Source organism: Chinchilla lanigera, unplaced genomic scaffold (assembly GCF_000276665.1).
Source record: "Chinchilla lanigera isolate Chin_1 unplaced genomic scaffold, ChiLan1.0 scaffold00047, whole genome shotgun sequence".
NCBI lineage: Eukaryota > Metazoa > Chordata > Mammalia > Rodentia > Chinchillidae > Chinchilla > Chinchilla lanigera.
The window spans coordinates 41,891-51,098 of NW_004955448.1; positions in this window are offsets into that span (position 1 = coordinate 41,891).

The following is a 9,208-nucleotide window of genomic DNA, read 5'->3' on the forward strand; positions in this document are numbered from 1 at the left end:
TGATATTTTCCTACTAATCTATCCATACCTCTGTAATGTTTGCATTGTTCCTATCTTATTTTGTAAATGGATGCATGTTTACTATTATGTGTTTCCTACAACAACCATTGAGAATAGTTAATTATTATTCAATATGTCACTCATGTCTAGCTCTATTTATTTTCTTTAGAAGCCACTTTGAAGATACCAAAGTATAGTACAACAACTATTGATAATCTCCTACCTCTTTTGTCTGTAACTCACTATTATTGGTCTATTTGTTTTCCTGAGAAACTATCTTGTAGATAACAATATGTAAAACAATAACCATTGATAATTTCCTACCATTTGTCTATAATTTGGTAAGCCCCCCATATTATTATGTTATCTTTATTTTACTCTTTAAAATAAAAAAAAAAAACCTTTTAAATAAGAGGAGATCCCAGTTGTTGATTCTTTCAAGCATTTCCCATGCAGTCTGGTTTTTGTTTGTGAATGCTCTGCCTACCCCTATGTCTTCAAGATTTCTACCTACTTTTTCTTCTAGCAGATGGAGCGTTTGTGTTTTAATATTCAGATCTGTTATCCATTAGTTTAGTGCCTGGTGATACACATGTGTCTAGTTATACTCTTCGGCATGTGGCAACCCAGTTTTTCTAGCACCACTTATTAAAGAGGCTTTGTTTCTTCCATTGAACATGTTTGGCCCCTTTGTCAAAAATAAAGTGGCTGAGTGTGTTTGTACTTGTGTCTACATCTTTTAATCTATTCCACTGATCTTCAGATCTGCTTTTTGCCAGTACTATGTTGATTTTATCTCAGTAGCTTTGTAGTATAACTTCAAGTCAGGGATTATGCTGCGTCCTGCCTTATTTTTGTTGCCCAGGATTGCTTTTGCTATCCTAGGCCTCTTCTGGTTCCAGATGAATTTGAGGAATGTTTTCTCTAAATCTGTGAAGTATATTAATGGTATTTTAACTGTAATTGCCTTGAATCTGTACAGAATGTTCATTCATCCTATCCATGAGCATAGAATACCTTGCCATTTTTTGAAATCCTCTTCGTCTCTTTTTTCAGAGAACTGTAATTTTCACTGTATAGATCTTTTACTTCCTTTGTTAGATTGATTTCCAAGTATTTCATTTTTTAGATGCTATTATGAAAGTTGTGGTTTCACTGATTTCTCTCTCAGTTTGCTTGTTGTTTGTGTACAGGAATGCTATTGATTTTTGAGTGTTAACTTTGTATCCAGCTACACTACTGAATTTCATTATTAAATCTATAAGCCTATGGTGGATTTTTGGGGGTCTTCCATGTAGAGTATCATGCCATCTGCAAATAATTATAATTTCACTTCTTCCTTTCTTATCCTTATTCTTTTTATTTCTCTCTCTGGCTAATACTTCCAGAACTATATTGAATAGGAGTGGTGACAGTAGACCTCCTTGTCTTGTTCCTGATTTTAAGAACGCTTTCAATTTTTGTCCATTTAGTATGATGTTAGCCATTGGTTTGTCATAGATGGCATTGATCAAATTGAGGTAAAGACCATCTATTCCTATTTTCTGTAAGGTTTTTACCATATATGAGTGTTGGCCTTTATCAAAAGGTTTTTCTGCACCTATTGAGAGGATCATGTGATTTTTATCTCTGGGTAAGTAGATATGGTGTATTACATTAATTGATTTGTGTATCTTGAGCCATTCCTGCATTCCTGGAATGAATCCCACTTGGTCATTGTGTATAACTTTCTTGATGAATTGTTGCATTATGTTTGCTAGTATTTTATTGAGGATTTTTGCATCTATATTCATCAGGGAAATTGGCCTGTAGTTCTCTTTTTTGCTTGGACCTTTCTCTGGTTTTGGCATCAGAGTAGTACTTACCTCCAGGAATGAGTTGGGGAGAATTCCTTCCCTTTCATTTTCATTAGAGAGTTTGAGAAGAATTGATGTTGAGTCTTCTCTAAATTTCTTGTAGAATTTAGCTGTGAATCCTTCAGGACCTGGAGGATTTTCTTTGATGGCAAATTTTTAAATAGATTTTCAATTTTGCTCAATGATATTAAGTTATCTAGGACTTTTATGTCTTCTTAATTCAGCTTTGGTAATTCGTGTGTATGTAGGAATCTGTCCATTTCCTCTGTGTTTTCATCCTATGAGAGTAAAGGTTTTCAAAATAGGTATTGATGATCTTCTGAATTTCTACAGTCTCTCTAGTGATTTCATTCCTTATTGCATGAATTTCAGTTTTTTTCTTTAATTTTCTTGATAAGCTGGCTGGGAGGGTGTATCAATTTTGTTTATTTTTTCAAAGAACCAACTCTGTCATTCATTAATTCATTGTACTGTTTTCTTAGTCTCCACTGCATTAATTCTCTGCTCTAAGCTTTATAATTTCCTGTCTTCTTTGGGCTTTGGGCTTGATTTGCTCTTCTTTTTCTTGAAGTATGAGATGCAGGATCAGATTGTTTCTTTGTGCTCATTCTGTTTTCTTGATGTGGGAATTTACCATTATAAATTTCCCACTGAGGACTGCTTTCATTACATCCCTCAGATTCCTGTAAATTGTATCTGCATTTTCATTTGATTGTAAAGAGTTTAATTTCTTCTTGAATTTCATCTATAACCAATTGGATGTTCGGGAGGGTGTTATTTAAGTTTGATGTGTTTGATGTGTTTTGTGGTTTATTTTGTCATTAATTTCCAATTTCATTGCACTATGGTCCAATGGTATGCATCTGATAATTTCAATTCCTTTGTTTTACTTAAGCATGTTTTATGTGGTAGTACATTGTCTATTTTAGCAAACATCCCATGTGCAGCTGATAAGAATGTGTATTCTGATGTTGACTGAAATACTCTGTAAAGGTCTCCTAAGTCCATTTGTTCAAATGACTGGTTCACTTCTGTTATTTCTTTGCTGAACTTTTGTCTAATTGATCTATCTCTTTGTGGAGTGTTAAAGTTCCCTGTTATGACTGCTTATTTCATCTTTCATGTCTGTTCAAACTTGTTGTATATAGTTGTGTACTCCTGTATTTGGTGCTTAGATGTTTATGATTCTTATCACTTCCTCTTGAAGTTTTCCCCTCACAAGTATGTAGTGACCTTCTTTATGTCTTTTGATCATTCTTGGTTTGAAGTTCATGTTTTCTGCAAACAGAATAGCTACACCTGCTTTTTCCTGGGTTCCTGTTGCATGGAGTATTGTTTTACATCCTTTGATTTTCAGTCTATAAATTTCCTCTTGAGTTAAATGTGTTTCTTGTATATAGCATATTGTTGGATTTTGTTTCTTGATCTGCTCTGCCAGCCTACTTCTTTTGATTGGTGAGCTGAGACTATTTACATTAATGGTTATAACTGATATATATTGGCTTATCTTTGTCATGTTATTTTCCTGTAGTTAGTTCCTCCTTTTTCTCTCTGTTTAGTTGCTTGCTCTGTTTGGTGGTTCCTTTCTGTTGTTGTTCTTGAAGTTGTGGTCATTTTAATCTCTTTCTAGAGTATCTTTCAGAACTCTTTGTAGGGGTGGACTGGTGCTCATGAGTTTCTTCAGTTGTTCTTTATGATGGAAATATTTTATCTGTCCATTAATTTTGAATGATAGTTTTGCAGGTTACATCAGTCTGGCTTGGAAGTTGTTTTCCTTCAGGGCCTGAAATCACTCCCAGATCTTCTTGACTTGATGGTTTGTGTTGAGAAATCTGCTGTGATTTTGATGGGCTTTCCTTTATAAGTGATCTATTTCTTTTCTCTCAGAGCTACTAATATTCTTCTTTTTTGCTAAATTTCTGGGCTCTTGATCACTGTATGTCTGGGTATAGATTTATTTTGGTTGTGGCTAATTGGAGTTCTGTATGCCTCACTTAACTGTATGTCTGATTCTTTTTGCATTCTAGAGAAATTTTCTGCTATGAGTTCTGCAAGTAGTCTTTTTATGTCATTTGTGTTAACACCTGCTGTTTCATTGATGCCTATTAATCTTACATTATTTTTCTTTGCTTCATGCTGCAGTTGTTGAATTGTTATTTACTGGTTCCTTGTGTTTTTTTGGTTTTTTTTTTTTTTTTTTTTGGTTTTTCTCCGGTACCAGAAACCGAACTCACGACCTTGTGCTTGCCAGGCAGATGCTTTGCCACTGAGCTAAATCCCCAGCCCCCTTGTTATTTTTAAGAGATCCTTCCTTTCATGGTTGTTAGTGGCAATGTTGTCTTCAACGTCTGAAAGTCTATCTTCAGCTTCATTCAGGTGGTTTTGCAAGCTTTCAATGGAATTTTTAATTTACTGGATATCTGTTTGAATCTGTTTCATGCATTCTAGTTCTTTCCTATATTGTTCATCAAGGTTTCCATGATTTTTCCATGCTCCTCTATTTTCTTATCTATGTGTTTGGATGTGCTGAGCATTTCTTTCATTATTGTTTTCAATTTGATCTTTACCTGAGAGATTATTTCTGATCTGATTTGTTCTATGGCCTGATGGAGTTGTTTCTTTACTTCAGTTGCTATTATTTCAGAAATTTCAGGTGTATGACTTCCAAGCTCTTCATTATTGATGTCTTCTGGACTTGTTGTTGGTAAGGTAGCGGTCTGAAATTGCATTTTGCTCCTTTGTTTTGTCATTTTTGGAGATCCAAAGGTGTCATGGAGCTCAGCTTCACTCGCACAATGGTGTGGAAGTGGCAGGGTGAGGATCCTAATGTCCTCAGTGCTCAGTATGGTTCCTGCACTGGTGTGTGGGGGCAAGGTGCAGTTGCAGATGCACTTCTTGGCCAGTGGGAAGGGGTGGCGAGGTTCACTGTGGTTTCTAAAGCTGTCAATGTTTTATCCTGTCTTGCACAAGGGTGAGAAGCACAGGTCACAGTCACTGAGGCTTCAGATGTTACCTACCACACAGCCCAGTTCCCACACCAGTGGGGAAGTGAGGGCATGGTCACCAAAGCCAGTGATGATACCTGGGGTTCAGCTTGTTTACTGTGGCATTGCGGTGGATGAGGGAAGTGGCCACTGATGCCCCAGATGGTGTCTGGGGCTCCACCTGCCACTAACACTGGTGGGGGAGTCACAGGGCAGCTCACCAGAGTTCCTGAAAATGTCTAAAGTTCAGCCTAGCTTCTGCTAGAGTGGGAGGGCAAGTCAAGGTCACTGAGGCATGAGACACTGCCCGCGACTGGCCCAATTCCCAAGCAAGTTGGGGTGGGGTGAAGGCACAATCAATGAGGCCACAGACACTGTCTAGAATTCAGCTCAGCTTCGATGAGGGTGCCAAATTTTCTCAAATGATAGCAACTGAAGTACCGTGAGAACTACATCAGGCTATAGAGGAAATCAGATCAGAAATAATTACTCAGGTAAAAAAAATAAATGACAACCATAATGAAAGAATTGCTCAGCATGTCAAAAGAAGACATAGATTTAAAAAAAAGAGGAACACCAAAAATGATGGAAACCTTGAATGAATGGTATAGGAAAGAATTAGAATGCTTGAAAAGATTCAAAAAGATATCCATGAAATTAAAAAGTCCAAAACTGCATGAACACTATGGAAGATAGACTTTCACATTGAAGACAACAATGCAACTAGTGATCATGAGAGGAAAGATCTCATAAAATGATAAGGAATAAATTCAACAGCTGCGAGATGAGGCAAAAAGAATAATATAAGACTGATAGGTGTCAATGAAAGGGCCAGAGGCTACATGAATGACATAAAAAGACTATTTGAAGAATAGCAGAAAATTCTCCAAGCACTGGGGAGGAAACTGACATACACATAAGTGAGGCATACAGATTTCCAATTAGCTATAACCATAATAAGTCTATACTCAGACACATAATAATCAATATCCTAGAAACTCAGCAAAAGAACAGAATATTAAAAGCTGTTAGGGGAAAAAAGAAGATCACCTATGAAGGAAAGTCCATCAGAATCATGGCAGACTTCTCAACACAAACCATGAAGTCAAGAAGAGCTTGGAGGGAAGTCCTGAAATAAAATAATTTCTAACCCAGATTGCTCTATCCTGCAAAATTATCTTTCAAAGTTTATGATGAAATAAGATACTTCCATGACAAAGATCAACTGAAGAAATTCATGACCACCAAACAAACCTTGCAAAGACTACTGAAAGGTATTTTACACAGAGACAAACATGACCACAATTTGAAAACCAACAATAGAAAAGAACCAACAAGAAAGGTAAGCAATTAAACAGAGGGGGAAAGTGCAAAATCAACAGTAGGAAAATAACATGATAAAGATAAGTAAACATATATCGCTAATAAACATTCACCAAGTAAAAGAAGCAGAGTGGCAGCGTGTATCAACAAACAGAACCCAACAACATGCTGCATTCAAGAAATGCATTTAATTCAAAAGGAAAATCATAGACTGAAAGTCAGAGGATGGAAAACAATATTCCAGGGAACAGGAACTCAGAAAAAAGAAGGAGTAGCTATTCCACTTGCAGAAAATGTGAACTTCAAACTGATAATAATCAAAAGAGATAAAGAAGGTCACTACATTCTTGTCAGTGGAAAACTGCAAGAGGAAGAGACAACAATCATAAATATCTATGCTACAAATGTAGGAGCACCCAAGTATATAAGGCAAATTTTAACAGACCTAAAAAACAAATAAGTAGTAAAACAATTGTGACAGGGGGGTTTAACACCTCATTGTCACAGATAGATCAACTAGACAAAACTTCAGCAAAGAAATAACAGAACTAAACCAGTCGTGTGAACAAATGGACTCAGTAGACCTTACAGAGTATTCCATGAAACAACAGTAGAATACACATTTTTCTCAGCTGCACATGTGACATTCTCTAAAATATACCATATACTAGCACATAGAACATGCTTAAGTAAATGTAAAGGAATTGAAATTATCCCATGCATATTGTCAGACCACAGTGCAAAGAAATTGGAAATTAATGATGAAAGAAATTGCATAAACATTATAAACACATGGAAACTAAGTAACATCCTCCTGAACAACCAGTGGGTCACAGAAGAAATTCAATAATATTTACAATCAAACAAAAATGCAGATACAAACTACTGCAACCTGTGGGAGGCAATGAAACCAGTCCTCAGAGGAAAATTTATACCACTGGATTCCCACATCAGGAAAACAGAACAAGCACCAAGAAACAACCTTATGCTCTACCTCAAACTTCTACAAAAAAGAAGAGCACATTAAGTCCAAAGCCAAAAGAAGGGTGGAAAGTATAAAGGTCAGAGCAGAAATAAATGCAATTGAGACTAAGAAAATGATACAAAGAATTAATGAATCAAAGAGCTGGCTCTTTGAAAGAATAAATAAAATTGATAAACCCATAACCAAGCTTATCAAAAAAAAAAAGGAAAATTACAAAATCATGCAGTAATGAATGAAAGGGATGAAATCACTATAGATCCTGTAGAAATTCAGAAGATCATCAATACCTGCTTCAAAAATCTTTACTCTCATTGCATGGAAAACAAAGAAGTGAAAAAAAGAAAGAAAGAAAGAAAAAAGAAAACAAAGAAGTGGACAGATTCCTAGATACATATGAATTGCCAAAACTGAATCAACAAGATATAAAATTCCTGAATAACTCAATATCGCACAACAAAATTTAAAATGTAATAAAAAAAACTTACCACCAAAAAAAGCCCTGGACAAGATGGGCTCACAGCTGAATTCTACAAGAAACTTAGAGACTATTTCATGCCAATTCTTCTCAAATTCTTTAATGGAATTGAAAAAGAAGCAACTCTCCCCAACTCATTTCTGGAGACAAGCATCATACTGATACCAAAACCAGGGAAAGACCCAACCAAAAAGAGAACTATAGGCCAATCTCCCTAACGAACATAGATGCAAAAATTCTCAATAAAATACTAGTTAATAGAACCCAGCAAGTTATTAAGAAGATAATGCACCATAACCAAGTGGAATTCATCCCAGGAATTCAAGGATGGTTCAATATATGCAAATCAATCAATGTAATACATCATATCAACAGAGCCAAAGATAAGAATCACATGATCATCTCAATAGATGCAGAAAAAGCTCTTGACTAAGTCCAACACTTATTCATGAAAAAAACCCTACAGAAAATTGAAATAGATGGTCTTTACCTCAATCTGGTAAAAGCAATCTATGACAAACCAACAGCCAACATAATGCCAAAGGCACAAAAACTGAAAGCTTTCACTTTAAAATCAGGAAAAAGACAAGGATGTCCACTGTCACCACTCCTATTCAACATAGTTCTGGAAGCATTAGCCAGAGCAATTAGACAAGAGAGAGAAATAAAAGGAATAAGGATAGGAAAGGAAAAAGTGAAATTATAATTATTTGCAGATGACATGATACTCTACACAGCAGACCCCAAAAACTCCACCAAAACACTCCTACAATTAATAAACAAATCCAGTAGTGTAGCTGGATACAACATCAACACTCAAAAATCAATAGCACTCCTATACACAAACAACAAATAGTGGGAGAGAAATTAGGCAAACTATATCTTTCACAACAGCATCCAAAAAGTTAGAATATTTAAGAATCAATCTAACAAAGGAAGTAAAAGTTATATACAGTGAAAATTACATTACTCTGAAAAAGGAGGGCAAAGAGGATTTCAAAAAATGTAAAGATATTCCATGCTCATGGATAGGAAGAACATTGTGAAAATGGCATACTCCCAAAATTGTTATATAGATTCACTGCAATCCTAATTAAAATACAGTTAGTATACATTACAGATCTAGAGAAAAATTGCTAAAATTCGTGTGGAACCAGAAGAGACCCAGAATAGCAAAAGCAATCCTGAGCAACAAAGGCAAGGCAGGAAGCATCACAATCCCTCACTTAAAATTATACTACAAAGTTACTGTCATAAAATCAGCATGGTATTAGCTAAAAAAAAAAAAAAAGAACAAAGGCAAGAGTCAGAAGCGTTCAATGAAAAATATAGAAAGGACTTAGAACACATGAACCAGATTCTAAGAGACTTCCAGGAAAACAAAGCTGCCACTGAAAGCTACCAAAACCGCTTGAATGAAGCTGAAGATAGAATCTCAGACCTTGAAGAAGCATGGCAGCTAGCGACCATTAAAGAATGGATCTCGTAAAATCAGCAAGGATCCAGGAAAAGTCAATTCAACAGCTGCAAGATGAGGCACAGAGGAATAACATACGAATTATAGGAGTCAATGAAACAGCAGGAA